This window comes from Anas platyrhynchos, chromosome 4 (genome assembly GCF_047663525.1).
Source record: "Anas platyrhynchos isolate ZD024472 breed Pekin duck chromosome 4, IASCAAS_PekinDuck_T2T, whole genome shotgun sequence".
In the NCBI taxonomy this organism is placed as follows: domain Eukaryota; kingdom Metazoa; phylum Chordata; class Aves; order Anseriformes; family Anatidae; genus Anas; species Anas platyrhynchos.
In genome coordinates this window covers 34,860,781-34,879,888 of record NC_092590.1, presented here as the reverse complement: position 1 = coordinate 34,879,888, position 19,108 = coordinate 34,860,781, and the positions used below count along the sequence as shown (strand labels likewise).

Sequence of the window (19,108 nt, the reverse complement as noted above, 5' to 3'; positions counted from 1 at the left end):
TTATGTCAGTTGTTAATGTTTTCCTGTGAGCCACAGGGGTGCTAGCTGGGAGATGTGTATCTCTGGTTGAAGGAGAAGAAAAGCCCCGTAATTGTCCTTTTTGTTTTTTGTTTGGAAATAGGGGTGCTGTGTACAGCTGTGGGTATCTTCACTGAAATGCTCTCCAGTGTATGTACAGAAAGGTACATTAGAGCAGTACTTAACTCCAGAAGTTAGTAGCTGCTTATTTGAAGTCCCTGTTTTATCAGTTACTGTTCAGCAAAGCTGAGTTGGCAGACTGACCTCACATTTTTTAAGACCAATAATATATGGTCTATCTTTTTGAATTATTTTAAAGCCCCCTCCCCCATTACACTCCAACACTGCAAGATATTTTCTTCTTGATTTTACTTGGATTTTTGCTGAATTCAGTCACCATGGCTCAGTCTCACTGTCTCTTTTCACGTGGCTGGGGCAAAGAGTCATTTGTCTGTATATCCCACACAGAGTCAAAGGAGCTAATGTGTTTTTGCATATTGTTTCAACAGTCCTATTAAGTAAATTAACTGTGATTGAAAATTCAGCAATGTGCACACAGAAAGTCTTCTCTATGAAGTAATATAGCAAATTTGTTACTTGACATCTCACCTGATGTTATGTTGTCCTCTTTTATCAACCAGTATTTTTTGAATATAAAGTAAATGCTGTAGACTAGGAAACCTATTTCATGTGTGCCACAGCAGCACTCTGTTTCAGATGGAGGGAATATAAAGTTCAGAAAGCTTTCCATGTTCGACATGAAGGGCAGGAAGTAGCCAACATGAGTCATGAGCTGCACTACCTCAAGAATACTAGTTTTCACTTCTAAAAGTTTAACAAGAATATTAGTTTTCTGTGAATTCAGTGAATGATACAGCTTCCAGTCAGCATTCTCGACTTTTATCATGCATCTTTCTGACCTTCTTTTTGTGTATGCTAAGTTTTTATGCTAAACTCACCTGAAACTCTTGGGCTCTTTAACTCTTGGGCTCTGAACAACAATAATAATTTAACAAATCTTAGCATGTAATAAAACGAGCATATTTATTTGAAATACCTCAGTATCAACATGTTTTACAAGGAATACTTACACGAAGTATTACCTAAATAAGAAGTAGGGGAAATGTATAAAGATGGAAATTCTGGTGTCTTTTAAGACAGGGTAGAAAGCAGAATGTTTTCAAGAGCTTTACTGGGACTCTCATTTCATGGGTTGTGTTTTCTCTGTGAGCCAGAGGGTGATCACTTGGTTTAAGGACAAAACAGAGTATAACCTCTGTTTTTGTTGGTGCTGTTTCATGGACTCATTCCTGGATATTAATGTTCTTCCCTCATTCTGCTGGGTGCTTTTCCTAACAAATATTTATGGAACAAAACCAACAAACTGAATCTTCTTCTTGACTGCTGGTAGCCCTAAAAAGGAAGATATATTAACAAGCTGATGATATCGCTGCCTTTGTGCTGATGAGTATAGCTAGCCACAGATTTTTATAGCTTGGTCGGGAGCAGTTTAAAAACTGTTTTGGCAGATCTGTGGGTGCCATTATGAACTAACTTAACTCCTTTTCCCATTTCCAGACCATTTAGTTTTAAGTCTCTCATGTGATGTTTGCTAATCAGGTTATATATAGAATCAGAAGCAAATGAAATTTAGAATAACATTGCACAAAATGAGAATAGCATACACAAATCTACAATTTTCTCTTCATACAATTTCATTTTTATTATGGTAATGAAATGCTTAATTATGTACTCTTCAGCTAGTAAAATATATCTTGGGATAATAGTATTAGCACATATTTTGTAAAACTCCAATGACAATAAAAGGATACATAGTTTTATGACTAGGTAGCAAATTGGCAATATCACCTGCAAGCTAAGTGAAGCTAAAATAACTCAACTAATGAGATAATAACACGTGGGACTAAAAAAAAAATGGTGTTGTGTAGGTGAAGAAATGCTTTACATTAAATCCAAAATATGGGTATAGTTCAAATAACATTAAGGTTCTGACTCAGGCAAATGAAAGTATGGAAAGTGAGAGTTAAGGCTGCCTCTCTATACTTAATATGCCCTGGTGCCTTTCCAACAAATATTTTATTATGTGAGCTCTCCCAGTGATTTTGGAACATGAACAGCATTTTGGACCTCCATAGGGGTTTGACAGTGATTTTTTAATTTTAATTTTAATTTTTTTTTTTTTTTTTTCTGAAGCCATTGCGCAAAAACAAAAGTGCAGAGAAGTGGAAGAGAGAAAATCTTCAGTTCCATTTTCAGTCTGTTAAAGGTAAATCTAAACCTTTCTGTGCAGTCTTCCCCTCCTGTCTCATGTTAAGGTACAGCTAAAATATTTTCTTAAATGATGTAGACTGTGGTTAGAACTTGGTCAGAATATCTTCATTTTATGCCCCCTGCAAATGTTTCAGTTGCAGAGAAAGCTGCTTCCACCCCTTTTGTACAGGTAGTTATGCAAACCTGCAGTCAGAGCTCTGCTCTTCTCGACTCAAATCAAAAGCTTCCTCTACTGCTGGTAAAACTGGAACATGGACTAAAGTCTTCTATGCTGTACCCTGATGCTGAGCAATTTTGGCATGATGCCATGCCAAACTTTGTTTTCCTCTCCTGTGGGACAAAACCATCATTCCAAGCCTTGAGAGCTGGCACAAAATAAAATGGCTGGTAGGTGCTTTAGGTGGTGATGGGAACAGAAGATGAGGATTTAAGTCTAGGTATCTACATGCTCCTCCATAGAGCAGTATCTGAATTTCCCGCACACCTCACTAACTTATATTGTAGCTGCCTGTGTTACAACTAGGAATATGAAAGGAAGGAAATGTGTTGCAGAGCTGGGAGTTGATTCCTCTCCATGCAAGTACCTCATCCAGTGCAATACTTCCAGGATCTTTCTTCTGATGGCTACAGATTTTCTGCATGCAGCCAAAATGGTTACTGATTCATCTGGCATTTCCTTAGGTTGTCATTTGTCCCTGCACACTTTGTGTCCAGTATTCCCATTGATATGGATGGGAGTAAGATTAAAAATCCAATTCATTGAGCTGAATGCTGAGTAAATTATATACAATAATCTCCCTGCTATTGCTGGCCGTTCTGTGGAGATCAGTCGATACCTCTTTATTTCAGCTATTAGTTGTTCTCTGAAAACAAACCCTTTTGTTTTTAATTTTCTTTTTCTTCTTCACTTGAAACAAAATAGCTTTATAGTTACCACCAATAGCTCCCAAGACTTATGGAAAATTAGCAAGGTTATAAAACCTACAGTGTGTGTGTGGTTTGCTGTTTCAGCTGCACTTTAAAAGAAAAGTAATATACTCACTTGTCCTCCTTAGAAAAGCATCTATAAATTAACACTCTTTGAAAAGTTCCTGATGCCTAGCACAGTTTTTATACATTGCAACCAAGACGTGGCTCCTCCATTTTTAACACTTTGGTCCATTTAAGCTGTCGTGCTGAGATCCGAGGGGTCTCTGTTCTGGTCCTTTTCTTTACAACATTATCTGGCCTCATCTCTTCCTTCTAAGAGGTGTGGTGTGGGGCCTACACAGCAGCTCAGCACCTGGCTGCCGTGTTCTGCTTCCACCCAAGCTGAGGAGCATCCCAACCACCTTGTCTGGTGGGAAAGGGGAAGAGCCAAAGCCACCACTCTGGGGATGAAACCTGGAGGAGGGCTCAGGCAACCCTGTCTCCTAAGGTCTTACGGGCTGCCTTGCACCTTCTGCTGTCAGAGCCCTTCCTCTTCTTCCTCACACCCTTTTGTTCCTCTCTGCTGTAGACCTGGGACTGGGGTCTCCTCTGTGTGGCAAGTGGACACACAGAGCTGCTTTCAAAAGGAGTCACCACAAGGCCTCAGTCTGGCTCGCCTCCACAAAGGTCATGCCTGAGAAGAACCATGAGGCCACCTCTCCACGTGGAAACCGTGAGTGTGACCATGGCTGGTATAGTGTCCTCCCAGCTCCCCATGGGCTGTGGGGCTGGAGACCAGTGTGCTTTCAGCAACAGCAGGGTTGTCTCCTTCTGAGCACACTGGGAGGGCTCATGCCCACGTTGTGAGGGCCTGCTGACATCTGTGTTCCCATCCACTCAGCACTGGGGTAGCTGTTTATCTACCACCCTTCAGCAATGAGGTTGAGGGGCGTACCTCAGAAAGGCAGCACATGGTGCTTTCTGCAGCACTGAGTGAAGGGGAGAAACTTAAAGCCAATGGGAAGGATTTGCATTAGCTCTGCTGCCAAGAAGTCTTCCCTAAACTCTCTCCTTCCATAATATCTGGGTCAAAATAATACCGACTCTACTAAATCTTCAATTTTCTTGCTTTTTGTGTATCAACACTAGGACAAAGCAATTACAGCCCCCAGAGACACACACGAGTGAAGCGAGTGAGGCAGAGATATTAGTGTTGCAGTTGTCCTTCCCTGCCCTGTCCTCTGCCTTTGTTAATCTGCATGTGCAAATTAAACTGAAATTAAACTCTTAATTTATCATCTTGTTGTGGTGACAGCAGGCAGGACCAGAATGCTTTACAAACACGTAGCACCACATTAACATCAGAAACAGATTCTTCCCCTGAGAGAGGGGAAGATTTCAAAGAATGCGGAAAGATACCACAGGGCTGTAATCCCTCTTGCTGTACAGAAAACAACCAGTTGTTGTTGAAACCCTTGGAGGGGGGAGGTGGGCCCAGGGATCTGCACAACACATGTAGGCTACGGCTTTTCCACCATCGACAGTGGAGATGGGAAATTTGAAATAAACAACCTTGGGGGGTGGAAGGAAAAAAAAAAACACACACACACACACACACACAAAATACATGGCAAAAGGGAAAAGATACCGCACGGTAATAACTCAATGTGACTGCCCACAGAAGTGAACTGCTCTGAGGACCAGCCCTCTGGATGCAGACCATCTCTGCTACAGCAGGCTGTGGGCTCTGCTCACATCCCCACGCTGTCTTCACCTGCCGCCACCCGTCGCTGTAGGGCACCGAGCTGCCCCTCTTGCCCTCGTGGGGTGGTAGCAGATAGCCCGAGATAGCCAGGGCCATCCGTGTGGACACCCTGCGGTCCTGATTTAGCAAAGCACTTAAACACATGCTTAAGGGATTTGCTGAGTTGGATGCTGCTTTCTCCTCTGGCTCCCTCCACGTCTCCTGGCTCCCTGACCACTTGGCTCCACCACTGCTTTCTTTACCCTTTAGGATGCTCTCACCATCCAAAGCTGGACCCTTCTCCTTCTCCACGGTGCCAGAGGTGCCTCACAAGGTAGGTCCTTTTTGGTTTATTTTGCAGCAGAAGTTGCACTTGCTCTGCCCATGCAGTTAGGAGCATATCCCGTCAGGCTGATAGCCCCATGGAGTGTGGTCCCCAGCACCACCGGTGTGTCTGGGAGCTGCCCCTCCTGCCATTTGGACTGTAGGGATTTAAGGAATTTAAGACTGTACATCTGAGGGCTTTGGTAGGAATAAGCTTCAGAGCTCCTAAGCCACTTCTCCGATAAATAAAGCTCCTCCATTGGACATCTAGGATCTCTTCAAAATGTTACCATTGCTCCTGTATTCAGCTTACAAAATCTTCAGAAGTGTTTTGATTCCCACAGAGGCGAGTTTATTTATTCAGTCCTGCTCTGCTCCATCAAAGAGATCCCAGCCGGGAGAAGTCATCATTCATCAGCTTGGGAGGGACTCCCGCCTGCAGTAGCAATACTCTGCGGGGAAATGCAAACCTGCCAAGCTTTACTTACCTTAGCCCAGCATGAGATGAGGCACGCTGATAGATGCACAGCTCTGACACGCTTTGGAGATTGGCATGGGGGAATGCATTGCCTGGCAGGTGCAGGGCTCATGTGCCCCCACCACTGCATGTTTTTTCATGAGTCCCAAGCCCCGTGGGATGACACAAGAGTGGGAGCAAAGAAAGTGTGCAAAGCAGCCCTGGGTGAAGTATGCACAGCTGGAGGCGTCTCGCGGTGTTCTCACAGGGGAAGAGGAACAGGGGAGAGCTGTGAGCGATGATTAACTATAGCCATTAAATGCAGAAAGCAGTGACATAATTTTGGGAACATGAATGTACCATTTGAACTATCCTAGAAGAATGTCAAGTGCCGTGAAAATAACACCATATGTTTAGAGAGCCTGTTCTGGAGGTTTCCAGACCACAAAGCTGGATTTTGCTGGGCTGGAGCGCCCCGGCGGGCTCCTTTGCAGACGCGGCTCCTGGGGTGGCAGACCCTGGGAACTTGTCCTTTGCGTGGGGCAGCCGTGCCAAAGCCTCTCCAGAGCCACCTAGACTGACAGGCAGGTGCCAGCGTGGAACTGTGTGTTCTCCATACGAGGCCATGCGGCTTGTGAATCAATGGCTGGACTGTTTTGCTGTGCTGCCACGGGTTTGGATGGGATCCCAAGGCTTCCCCCAGGAGAACCTGGATTCAGGTTCTGGAGAAGGTGAGCCAGCAGGCTGATGCTGTGCCCCCCTCCCTGTAAACCAAAAATAATAATAAGTAAAAACAAAAACAATAAAACAACACAACAATACCTCTTTAAAAATTGTATTTCAGGTCTCCATAAAGAAGCCTATGAGGAAGTCTGAATTAGCAGGATTGTTTTGTTTGGAGGTTTTCCGCTACGACTGAGGCACTATGTATAAGGCAGACTCAGGACTTTGGCATCTCTGTCAAAATCAGCTTGCAGTTTGGGATTTTTGATCAAGCAGTGCTGGGGAGCAGACGTGCGGAGCTGGGTGCCACAGCTGGGCACCAGTTCCCTGCTCGGTACTGCCATTTGGAAGTGGGGGAGCAGAGGGAAAACCATGCCTGCCACCGCTGTTAAAATCGACATTTCTGCAAATTCACCTGCAAGAAGCAAACCCCTTCAAGTGCTGCATTTGAGAAGTAAGTATTTTTCCCATAAGAGGCTGTAAAAGAAAGGGCCCTGTTGAAAGAAAAGAAAAGAAGTTCTGGTGATTCAGCTGAGCAGAGCGCAATGTACTCAGCAAAAAATAAGAAAGAAAGGAATGAAAGTGTTAGCAGAGACTTGGTTATTGGCAACAGAGGGGTATTAGCCAAGTTATAATGGATTGTCAAACTAGGTTCTTGTTTGTATAACCTCCCAAGTTCCTTGCACTGAGTCAACATCTAGCCATCTGGGATGGGGGGGAGGGAATAACTTTTTGTTAAAAAAAAAAAAATAAAATCATGTAAAAATCAGTTAAATTTATGTTTCTATTCTAACGGAAGACATGTTTGAAAGGAAAACATACCTTTTGGAGTGAAGCATTTGTTTTTATTCTTTACAAGTGCTTGTTTGAGTTCATGTTTGTTAAATGGCTTGTAGTTATTAAATCACAGCAGTTTCCCCTGCTAACATAAAAATAGGTGTGATTGAAAAATTCATAGCAGGAAAATAAAACTGCCTTTCACCCACTTGGACTTCACTTGACTTGGTGAGATATTTGTAAACCCTGACTGACTTAGAAGCGTATTTCTTTTAGAAAGGAGTGCAATTCAGACAGAAATTTGTCAAGAAGACCTGCAGAGGCTGCAGAAATAACATCACAAATCATGAGCCTACCCAAGGGCATGTCCGTTCCCAAGGTCTGGTGCTTCCTGACAAGGGAAACACAAAACACTTAAATAAGAAAGCAAGAAAAACTTGGTTAGCAAAGATGGATTTTCAATAGCAAATATAATTTCGTTTTCCAACTGGTTTCCCTCCAAATTCAGTCCTATCTTATGGTTAAGACCCCTTGGTTTTGGTAGACACAGCAAGAGTGTCTTTAAAAGAGTTGTGACCTCTTGTAGGTGTACTGGTGTGTGAAAAGTAATGGTGCTGTGTTTTGTGCTACTCTGTCTTCAGTCCCACTCAAAAGCCCAGGGAACTGAGTGGATGGATATCAGTTGGCTTGTGATGACTTTGGGTTAGGTCCTGCTTATGTCTTGTGCTAATGAAAAACAAGGATGATATGTCTGAGAGCAACTTTCCTGACTTTGTCCTGCTCTGTTCCATAAGGGAGCATACAAAGACAATTATTTTCATACACAATTATACTGATGAGTACAGAGGTGAGAGGAGGTGGCAGCCCTCTGGTCTCACCATGGTTTTCTGAGAGCCGAGGGTGACAGTGGAGTCCTCTGCAGCATGCCTGGCAGAAATCTTCCGCTGAAGGAGCATCTGGTGGTGTCTACAAATAATTGATTTATATGCTGTTGGTGTCATCCAGTTAGCCACCAAAAAATTTCCCTAGGAATCACTCTGCCATGGGATCTAAGTAATTTTGCACAAAAATCCTGTTGGTAGCAGTCCTAACACTTTGTTTTGTGGTCGTGCATGTGGGCAGATTTACAAACTTGCAAAATTCAGTACATCATAATCAGTTTCTGGGTCATTAAAGAGACTTGGCAAACTTTTACTGTACTTCGTAACAAGTTTATTATTATTATTTATTTATTTGTTTGTTTCAAGTCAAACCAGAGAGAGAGCCTTGAATTTAAGTGTTCTGAAATATTATTTATCTCTTCTGTTTTTAGAATTTATCTTTGGTTTTGCTACCCAGAAGAAAAAGAAGACCCTGGTGGCACTGTGTGCTCATAAAACAAAAGAGAAGAAATAAATTATGAAAAAGAAACTTTCAGAGACATGGTATGTCAGTCATTTATTTTCATTCATATGAAACTGCACTCAAAGAACTATATCCTATCTAATTCTGCCCTACTGATAAAAAATGTTTCCTCAGCAAGAGTTAACTTTCTCTTGTGCACAAGGATTTAATTCATTTAAATCCCTGATGAGCTTTTAGCACACAAATGAAGTGTTATACAGTTTTGCTGGAGCTCTTGGCATTGGGTGAACTTTTCCCATCATAATGTTGACTTATTAGACACGTGCAAAGTCCGTCCACCTCGTGGTGGCTGTGCCTGTGAGGCAGAAGGAAGCACTGTGAGGAGTCCCAGTGTGGACAGGGCAGCTCGAGTCCTGCTCCAGTGGGCCTCCTGCAAGAGGTTGTGTTGGGAGGGGATAATCCCATCCCATTGGGAGGGTAGTGCACATTGCTAGGTAGTTGTCCTGCTTCAGGGCACTCTGTGCTTTCTGGACTTCACAACGGGTCTGCAGATCTTGCAGAAAACGCCTATGAAATTTAAACTAATGTGAGCCTCTTTGCACCCTCTCGGTGGGGTCTTTGGTATGTTGGTAGCTGTGGGGATGTTACGCAGTGAAGTGGTTTAGAGTGGTGACCTTGAGACGCGGCTTGCAGTTCTGGTGTAGTAATTGTGGAGATCCAGAGAGTAATACTGAGCCCAGGCCAGTTTTTAAACATACATCCCTGTAATTGAGGATGTGAGGATGATGTTTGCATGTGAGATGTTGACTCTTACCCCTGTATATGTCATAATAATAGAAATGCAAACAACTATGTAGAGACAGGCATGCACGTGGGCTTTGTGTTATAAAAATGTGTCTTGCGGTATTATTTAGAAGCTTCATCCTGTTGACAAGAAAAAAGGAGATAGACTTCATATATAAATGCTGGGCTACTTTTCATTTACCTGGTCTTCTTTGTACTCTTCTGGCAAAGTAAAGTGGTCTTTGTATGGATGGAAATATAATTTGCACATCAGATTTTTAAATTCTTTGTTTTTTTTGTACAATACTAAATTACAATAAAAAAGACTTGATATAGATGAGGGTGAAACATACTGTTTGCCTTTCCTCAGCCCTTTTAGTGCTAAATCTGGTTGTTCTGAAACTTCATCTGGACTGGAATTATAATTTGTTCTGAGATATTCTTTATAGGAAGGAAATATTAATGTTTCCAGAACAGAGAAATTTTCATGGGGTGATGGAGCAACACAATACTTGTCTTGTGTGAAGTTCTTTGTAAATATAGAACTGCATATTTATAATGGCTGTGTTTATCAAGTATCTGTGGGCAGGGAATTTTTTTTTTTTTTACTGACAAGGGCTGATTACAGGCATGGCAAGTCTTCAGAGATGATGTTAAAGTTAAAGTGTCTCCTGATTTATGAAATCAATAGAAACATTTCTTTCAGACAGGTTTTAATTTCCGAAAAGCACTCATAAGAAAATGATTGCTATAAGTTACTTAATTAAGATTAAATGGACTTTTTTTTTTTTCCTGAGAGTTTTAGTGTAGGTAGGTCCCACGTTCATTACATATCATGCATTTGAATATCCAAAAAAGGTGAATTTAGTCTGAAAACCCTTCCACAAGCTTATCTAGAATTTAAGTCTCAGCAGTATTATTATTTGCAGAGAGAAAGGTAAATGCAAGGGAGTAATTTATTTTTATTTATTTTTTTTAGTAAGAGTTGCATGAGGTTTTGGCCAGACAGTCATAGGTTTACATCTAATTACCTGTCAAAACTTTGTTTTCAATTGTTTTGTCTTCAGTGTTAACTTGAAAGAGTATGAATCAGCAGAGGCCAACAAGTCAGGCTCTTGTCCTGACATGGAATATTTTACTGGAGGACTTGTGAATCACTTCAGCAGTATAAAAATCTTCTCATTGCCCTTAGGTTGTTGTCTTGCCTTGTGCTGTGAATGTCTGCAATGCAACATATGCCTCCTGCTTCCTGATTTCTCTTTGCATTGGGCCATCTAAAATAACTTTCCAAAAAGTCCTTGAAAATTTAGAATTTTCTTCTTTTATTGTCAGACTACTTTAGAGTCTGTCATCTGCCTCCCTAGTAAATCTGTGTTCCTCCTCCTTTATTGACAAATTGTCAGTGTTTGGCATAAAAGGACAGCTTAACTCTTACCTTTAATATTAGGCTATGGGAAAGAAAAGAAGCAATGCTGTGGAGACAAAGTAAAAACTAAGGAATAGAAAATGGTTCAACTTTAGACATTATCTATGTTATATGGCAATATTCATGTATTTCAGCTGCTGGCTACACAATGAGACCAAAGTTTCTGTTAACTTAATCAGACAAATGTTCTTGAGTTATATAAAGTTAAAACCTTTTAGAAACAGAACTGGCAGCAAGCAGACTGACAGTAAATTATATTGTTGATGATGAGGAGGATGCATCTAGCTTTCCTCCTCTTGAAAACTAACTGATGCAAACTGATATTCTATTTTAGCCACCAAAGGTTTGCCTAGTCAAAGAGTTATCCGAGAATAATTTTGGTTCAAGCTCTACCTTCTTCTGAAATAACTTTTATGTATAGATGAGTCTCATTGACCAGAAGCACATATGTCCAGGTCCACCAGAGTCCTTCAAAGCTCAGCATCTCTGCTCCCGACTTGTATGCTCCTAGCTCTGGGAACAGGATAAAAAAGTCCATCTTAGAGCCATAAGTTCATTACCCAGTGAATAGGCAGAACTCAGTGTAAGAGAATGGGCTAAATTATTGCAAAATCATGTCCATAAAAACAAGTAATGAATATTGCAAAGAACTACAAAGAACTATAAATACAAAATATGTAGTAGATGTAAAACAGAGATACTGTGTAGACATATCCAGAAGGCTTAGATTTTGGAACAGGCTTTGTTGGGAAGTAGCCGAATTGCTGTCACTGAGGTCTTTCAAGAAGAGATTAGACAGAATCTATGAAGGACATGCTGGGCACATTGGAGCTTGATTCAGAACAAGGCAGCACATACTTGGTGGGATGAAATCATAGAAATGCAGTGCTGGAAAAGATTTCAGATGATTAACTGCTTTAGGCCTGTTATGGACATATTGACAATGCAAGTATAGTACAGATTGGACTGAGCCATTTTTTGAACATGATATTAGAAATGTTAGATTGATTCATAATAATTATCATGTGCATAAAGCCAGGCTTTTGCCTTTGTCTTTATTCTGAGCTAAAAGACTCATACACTATGTGTCATCTACACAGGGTAGATACTTTACTATACCCAGCAGTGTGGCTTCTGCTGTCTCTAAACTGGGGAAGAGAATGCTGTCTCACTGAACAAATATGTAAACAAGAAATATTAATATGCATTAAAAATTTCCCAAACTTATGTCTACAAAAAATATAATTGCAGGCTAGACTGTCCTCTGCAAGTTGCTTATGGGCCAAATGTCACATTGCATCACTTTTGAAATTAGTGTATTTATTTTGGGGCTCTAGGCTTCAGATGAGTTCCACATGTACTCCAGATTTAACAAATTCATCATTGGTGTCTTATTATCACTTGAAATTACTTCACAACTAGGTCAGATCCAGGGTTCTCATTTGTTTTTCATAGCATGAATCACATTTTAATACAGAGTGTCTTGTGTATATCTCCTCTTCCCATTTTGCAATTGTGAAACACACTTGTGGTGTGGATAGTTATTATATACACGGAAAAGTAAAGTTAGGAAAATATTTCATGCAATTTTAGCTTCAAAACAGCTCAATAGTTGGGACTAAGGAGAGCCAGCTCTGTACGACTAGCCAGTTCCCCACCATGGGCTATTTCTGAGGACATCTGTCAGTATCATTTTATAGTAATTCATTTCTAAGTTGCCTGTGTGGATTCATTATTTGTTTTTTCTTTTTAAAGGGTTCTATTTTTCTGTCTACTCTCTCTCTTTGCATATCTCTGTTCCTCTCTGCTGACAAGACCAAAGCTAGAAAGCAGTGTGAGAGGTGGCTCCAAGTCACAAGTCTCTGGCATATGTGAGTCCAGGGGCAATGAGAGAGAGACAGGCTTTATGAGCAGGAACTTGGAAGAAGGTTTGGTCAAATGTTCTTCACTAAAACCCACTTTTTGAAAAAAGATTGTGTTTTTGACCAAAAAAAACCTGTCTGCTTGCCCTGCAAATCACCAGTTTTTCACAAAATATAGACTGCCATGCCAGAAGGGGAAAAAAATAAAAAAGGTTTTGTTTTGGGTATTCTCTTGTAGTTGCCTGGTGGCAGTTGTAGTTAGGTTGCCTCACCACAGGGTTGGTGTGTCTGACTGCCATCTGGGTCTGTCCCTCTAGCTGTACTGAAGCCCTGCCTGTACCCTCAGACGGGTGTTGGCGAGGGGAGGTGGGGAGCACCGTGGGAGGAGAAGCCCACTGGCATCCCTTTTCCAGGACGCCTGAGGCCACTGGGGGATGGCTGTGCTTGATAATGCATGTTAGCCAGGCTTACCACATTTTAATAAGACAGTTTAGCCTATGGCTTCTGTATGCTCATTTATGACTCCTCTGTCTTTTTCGTAGTGAAGAGGTGCTGCCCTACTTATTTTTTGTAATCAGGAAGCCTGTCTGAGAAGAGCTCAAGGGATTAAACTGACCCAGTTTGGTTTGTTTGGTCATTAGGATTGTACAGCTCATGATCAGAAGGTATACCTTACCAATCCAAAAAAACATGCTCTGTTGCAGTGGTTGCAACAACAGGAGAGAAGCAAGCTCTGACAAATGTATTAGCGCATTCACATTCGCACATGCTTATTTACAACTACTTTACTTCACAAAGCTGTTAAGTCAGCTCCCTTTTTCACTCTGACCAAATTCCCACTTGATGCTGCATCTCAAGTAGGCTGTGTAGCTCTCGTCAAAAGTACATCGTGAAATTAGAAAAGATGCAGAGAGAGGCAATCAAAATCATTAGAGGGATGGAGCACTTGGAGGTGATTGTGCCAAGAAGGTCCTGACACAAAAGCCTGCTGCCAGCTCTGCTGTAGCATGTAGCACCTGGGAACACTGTCATGTAGCTGCCAAATTAGGCATCTGTCACGGGAATATGGCTCACAGACATAGTGATTAGTTTAAACATAAAATGTGCTGGGCACTGGCTAAAAATATGCCATTTTGACCAGTGTTACAGAGGTTGTCATGGGGACGTCTTGCTCTCTCAGTCTTTCATAAAATCCTTATGGAAGCTAAAAGCAATGGTTTCCTCGGAGGGGTGATGTGAGGAAAAAAGCATCCTGCATTTCAGCTGTTTTAAAATGAAATTTAATATATGGAAATTAGGAGCGGAGATGGTATCATAGGGCAGATGGTTCTTCGAGGGCCAAACCCACTGTGAAAATCTCTTTCAGTACTAATGCGGAGAAGTGAATCTGGTCTCTCAGTGGTTACTCACGAGTTCTACAAAAAATAAAAATAATAAAAAAAATATATAAGAAATTGTTTCCAGGTTCTAATTAGTCAAAACAATGTGCACTCTGTGACACACTGGACCTCAATTTAATGGCAAGAACCTCCAGTTTCTTTGGCAGTTCGGAGCTCTGCATTGCACTGAAAGCTATGTGGCAGCTTCACAAGCATTCCCAAACTTTGGAATATACTGAGTAGTGAGCTATTTGGTTACACATATTAAGTGGATTGAAATTGCTCCTTGTATATTGCTTAAATGCAGCTTGATCTGGGGTTTTGGCATGGTGAAGATGGAAGGAGAATGAGACAGAGAAGGGAGGATCTTCCTTACATGTTCAAACAGAAAAATTTGGAAGACAGTTTTGGGGATTTAATGAATAGCTGTCTGTGGCCCTTCCCATGAGAAACATAAAATGATCATTAAATTGTCTCTACGTTTCATATATTTGCTGTGTGTACTTTTCCTGTCTGCTAGGTGATGGGTGGGTTTGGGCTATACCGCTTGCACAGTGCTGTCTGCGTAGGCTCCAGGTGAACTGGAAGAGGAAGAAGTGCTCTGCAGAAATACCAGGTTTGGCCCCAGGCATGTCAGCAAGCCAGGCTTTTCTACTCAGACGGAGCTCTTCTGGGAATGCTACAGCAGGTTAGGTAGATAGTCACTGAAATGGTTTCTGGTCAGTCTATCGACATAAAAAGTCAAAATGACAGATATATTGGTAGCTGAAATCAATGTTGGAATGGTTCTAATTTCTCTGTTGGACCAAATGTTTTTCGATTATCATTCTGGGGCAATTCTAGGGGAAAAAAAAGCTTCAGATTGGAGCATATGTATGTAGGGCCTTCCTGCCACATAACGCAATGTAGGGTATGGTCTTTGCCATCAGTGGCCAATCTGAACCCTTTGAAGACATGCATGACCATTTGTCAAGACCATTTACAACATGAGTGTATTTCTTGAGTCTGTTTAGAAGCTGGGGCAAAAGAAATCCCCTCTTCCCTCAGTTAAAGAAATGAGGATCAATGTAGTCCAAAGTATGACCTCAAACTAAAGAATAATTTTATGATGAGGTTATATATTATAAGGTAGACTATGGAGACAAACATAGACAGGAGTAGCTATAGAAGTACAAATGAGCATGTTTGTGGTGGAAGAGCAGCTGGCTAACGTCCATGTCATAACAGTCTGAGATCTGTCACAGGAAATTGCAGGTCTGGTAGAAAGGATTTTCAATATTCAATTAATTCAAAGGTAGCAATTTATGACTTGGGGATAGTGCCTGTAACACACTCCACTGAAGTAAGGAAAAAATCATCTGGGCAGTTTATTAGTGTGACCTCAGTAGTATGCAAGGATTTGAAAAAAAAAATAATAGAAAACAGAGATAGAAAGGCAAGTAGAAAATAGACTTAAAAGAACCCAACACACACACAAAAAAACAGGAGTTTATCAAAGATGAATTTTCCAAGGTTAACTGATACTTCTTGACAAGACAATTCCTTTTTAGAGGAAGTAAAATGTAGAGATTTAATCTAGCAGGGCTTCAGTACCACTGAGCTGTGTAGGAGACAGAAATAATCTGAGGGAGATGGGTATTTCTATGCAAACTGTGAAGTGGTAAGGAACAGGTTAAAGAAGAAGCAGCAGATCTGCCTCCGGAAAGGGCAAGGGTTGAGCAGGAGGAAGAGAGCTGTGGCATTCCTTCTGCACCATCTGGAAAGCGTTCCTGTTTAGCTGTCCCATTGATAACTTTGTCATCAGAAGTCACAGCACGCTAAAAGCATGGGATGATGAAATGAGTTTGGAGGCATTGTCTGCAGACAGAAGGACTGAAATATTTTTTCCTGGGGAAAATAGGTGGACCTTCTAGGTGGACCAGCAGAAAGGGGACCAAATATAGCAACAAAAAGATCAAGGTGAAGGAAGTAGGCTCGGTAAGACAAATGGTTTTGATAAGTCATCCTAGTATAACCTCCTGTGCTGAGTGAAGGTTGCTTGCATGATTATACAGTATTTAATTAGGTGATCACAAGCTATTTTTTCCATAGCATGTCAACCAGGTTCCACGTATAGATCATATGTCAGATAGAGCAACTCCAGAGATGCTTCAGGCAATTTGTTCTGAGGGACACCTGCTTTTTCCACTGCAGAAGTTAAACATATGGACTGAATGAAAGGCAATGAAGAAAGAAAATGGTTAATGTGTACGAGGACTGTTGAATATCTCCCTCAGGAGCAGGACTTTCTCTGTCTGTAATGGCAGTGTTGTTTAAACCAAACTTTTCTATTTGGGGAAAAAAAGAAAGAAAGATCATGAGGATTTTTCAAAAATATTTATGAAATTTTGGAAAAAATAGAATCAGTATTTGAGAATGTTTTGATTGGCAAGAAAGCTTTGGCTCTTCTACCGCTTGCTAAAAAGACTGTGTTGTGTTTTTTTTTTTTAAAGAAAATTTCCAGATGTTTGGAGGGCAATTTAAAAATGATAAAAATATTTAAATAGAATAAAAATTTACAGTATTCTAATCTATGTCCATACATGCTGGATCTATATTGTATTCTTAATATTTTAAATTCTGAAGAGAGTGATAAAGTATCACTCTGGTATGTTTTCATATTCTCTGTATTCTCAGCTCTAGCGCAAAGGGCTTTTAGAAGGTACTCGATACAAATGGTTGCTCAGGAAATATCTTTAAATCTGCTTCTTTCTCCATTATTCTGCACTATTTTTGATATAGGAGTATCACAAATATTGAGAGCTACTTTGCAGTGACTGCCACAAGTTAGCGAAGGGGGCTGGGGAATGTGTTTTCAGAACTGCAACAGTTTGCTGGGGCTTCAGAGTAGGTTTTGTGTTTGGGTGTTGTTTTGTTCAGAAAATAGGAACAGGGAGATTGAAGAAATAGAACTCTTTTCCTTTTTTTTTTTTTTTTTTTTCCCTCTTTTTTCTTCCCCTGTAATCACTGGTGAATTGTTTAGTGAAAGTTTTTTAACTTGGGTCACTCAAATTAAATTCATGACTCTAAATTAATGTGTCAGACTATGTGGCATACATTTCAGAGGCCCCAAGCAGCCAGTTTATTCTGGCACCAGGAGCATACACACAAGTTTCAAAAAACATATTTAGGTGCTTAACATCAGGCATCTTGACTCTGAAAAAAAAAAATCATTTTTAATCTGTCTTGCTTTAGTTTCTTGTTCATGTGAGATCCCAAGATGCAAACGAAGATTATCTTGACGTTTTCCTTTGCCTTTATTAAGGAAAAATGCTTGCTGGCTTCTACTCAGTGGAGATTTGGATGGAACAAGTCCTGAGAATAGAATGATTAAGCCTTTGTCGAAACCCCTCTTGCTTCCTCATGACTTCCAGAGCTCTTCTAAGTCACTCAGATGCACCTCCAGCACCAGGAATTAATCATCTGCTGACAGAGAGAGAGTGAAAAGCTATTAGTTTTATAGGAGCTTTTCCCCCGTGAAATTCCATTGCTGGTTGACTCTTTCTGAGAGATGATGTTGAAACTGAGAATAAATTCAGTTTCAACATTTTCATATTCTTCGCTGTCACTGCCAGGAAAACGCTTGACTCTTATGCAATAACGGTCTGGACTCCTTTCAGTGCTCGCCACGGTAGGAATGACACTGTAATGATCTCAGCTCCATACGTCCTGGGTTCTGGACACAATCTGCTCACTTGGGCTCCCCATAGGTCTGAAACTTCAAAAGCAGCCTCCAGGTTGTGTTCTCGGAAAATTCCTCACTGTGGCACTAGACCAGATGGATGAGGTGCTCACACATACCCTTCAGTACAGCTCTCCCTGCACTGGCTAGGCTGGGTACCAGAGACAGCCTCATGGGTTGTGAAACCTAACCAGAAAGCAGACTCAATCTTGATCGGCCAGAAAAAGCTTGTTCACGTGCCTACGCAGTTTCTCTGTAGTCGCGGTGATTGTGCTTCAAACACAGGCTCTTCAGGCCAGCTGAGCCCCTTCATGCGTCCTTTTAGAACAAGTTCTAAACACCTTATTGTTTTCATTTTAATGTAGAAATACGTAGCATGTGACTCATAAGGTGAATTTCCCAATTCACTTTTTATTTCCCCGTTAGGGAAGAAGGCTATGTCACAACTGTTTTCAAGGAGTTGCAGTGATTTTATTTTATTTTTTCCCTGCATTGGACAACCATGTTGCTGACTTTCCTTTCCAGAAGGAGGTGGTGTTGTCTAGTGGCTGGAATGCTGCAGCCGTATCAGCTTCTTTGGGGTCCCTCTCTGTTGCTGCCTGTATGACCTACAGCACGGTGGCTAAGCTGTTTCTGCATTTCTTACTGAAGGTTAAAAATACCAACCGCGTGAGACATTTTAAAGCTTTCGTGGCTCAGAAGTACTTGGAAATGATTAGGTGAATGATAGCAAATAGGCAGTTATCAGGGCTTGCTAATTCCCCTCTGACGCAAGATGGCCAGTCGGTCTGAATAGTCCCATCTACCTTTCTGTGAGTAGCCAAAGTGTGCTAGTGTGGAGAAACAGGAATGGTGCATGCAGACACAAAAAACCTTGGAAATGGAAAGAAACAGTACTTACATGACACGGGAATGGAATGACTCAGTAATTAGTTCTTGGAAGGGAACGTTTTACAGGGAAAGTGGATAAATTTAAAGGGCAGTCTCAGTTACAAAATAATCCCTGAATTACTTAATGTATTACCAATTTCACTGTTATTTCAGATCTCTGAGGCAAAATGCTCCAAATTACTCAGACAGCAGAATCTTCTTTTAAGAAATCATAGCAGTCTAAAACAAAATCACTCCTTCACCATTGAAGGCTTACCTCCTTAGACTCTCACCTCTCTCCCTGACCTCAGGGTTACTACGCAGAGATTATAATGAGGACGAGAATGAAACCTGATCTCCTCTTTGTCTTCAGACCTGTAGAATTGTGGTACCCAAAGGATCCAGTACTTTGTGATTTATGACTTCTCTACTTTATTATGAAGAAATGTTAAACATCTTTATTTAATATGTTACATATC

At 41.1% G+C, this 19,108-nt stretch overlaps 1 long non-coding RNA gene across 10 annotated transcripts in view; it reads left to right on the top strand.

Moving 5' to 3' along the window:
- The window catches only part of LOC106017547 (uncharacterized), a 122,521-nt gene that overhangs the window by 58,363 nt on the left and 45,050 nt on the right, over positions 1-19,108 (top strand). For 7 of the 10 annotated variants that reach the window (XR_011809057.1, XR_011809061.1, XR_011809054.1 and 4 more), the window contains exons 2-7: positions 2,233-2,305; positions 3,809-3,952; positions 5,234-5,297; positions 5,632-6,475; positions 6,589-6,921; positions 8,557-8,668. This is a non-coding gene — a long non-coding RNA (uncharacterized lncRNA). Of the gene's footprint in view, positions 1-2,232; positions 2,306-3,808; positions 3,953-4,900; positions 5,298-5,631; positions 6,476-6,588; positions 6,922-8,556; positions 8,669-19,108 lie in introns of all 10 variants that reach the window. The other 3 variants (XR_011809060.1, XR_011809058.1, XR_011809053.1) reach the window with 3 other exon arrangements.